At 36.5% G+C, this 480-nt stretch overlaps 1 pseudogene; it reads left to right on the top strand.

Moving 5' to 3' along the window:
* LOC107687721 (transcriptional repressor p66-alpha-like) overlaps positions 1-480 on the top strand; it is a 35,794-nt pseudogene that overhangs the window by 23,783 nt on the left and 11,531 nt on the right.

Raw genomic sequence — 480 nt, 5'->3', positions numbered from 1 at the left:
TATATATATATAACGATCCAGTGCTGTAATAATAGAATTATTATTATATAAAAAAATGATGACATTTGTAATAGTTTTTTTTGTGAAACCCCTTGGTAGTATGATCAAATAAGTCAAGAGTGTTAAAATTTACACGGTTACTCGCTTACGTTGCTGTGCTAGGTGGTCATGAAAAGTTATCGTTTGCATGCATTTTTAAGCATTGCAGCGAAAGATAATTAATTTCGCTATATGCACGCGCTGTCTGAGGGACTGTTGAAGACACATGACGACTGTGCTCACAAGAGCGCAGGAGTTTTGAGCAAAGTTATTTTTATAGGCCTTGAAAATACACACACTTGTATGTCAAAATGCCCATCTTTGCAAGTATCCTCAAACACAGTAATTTAGGTCTTGCGTGAACGCAAACAGCTGAGAAAGAAAACGTGTAGCAGTATATTGGATCCGATCGGCTCTTAAAGTGACAGCAGTCTAATATTC

The sequence above is a fragment of the Sinocyclocheilus anshuiensis genome, unplaced genomic scaffold (genome assembly GCF_001515605.1).
Source record: "Sinocyclocheilus anshuiensis isolate Anshui unplaced genomic scaffold, SAMN03320099.WGS_v1.1 scaffold305, whole genome shotgun sequence".
In the NCBI taxonomy this organism is placed as follows: Eukaryota; Metazoa; Chordata; class Actinopteri; order Cypriniformes; family Cyprinidae; genus Sinocyclocheilus; species Sinocyclocheilus anshuiensis.
This window is presented reverse-complemented; position numbering and strand designations above follow the sequence as displayed.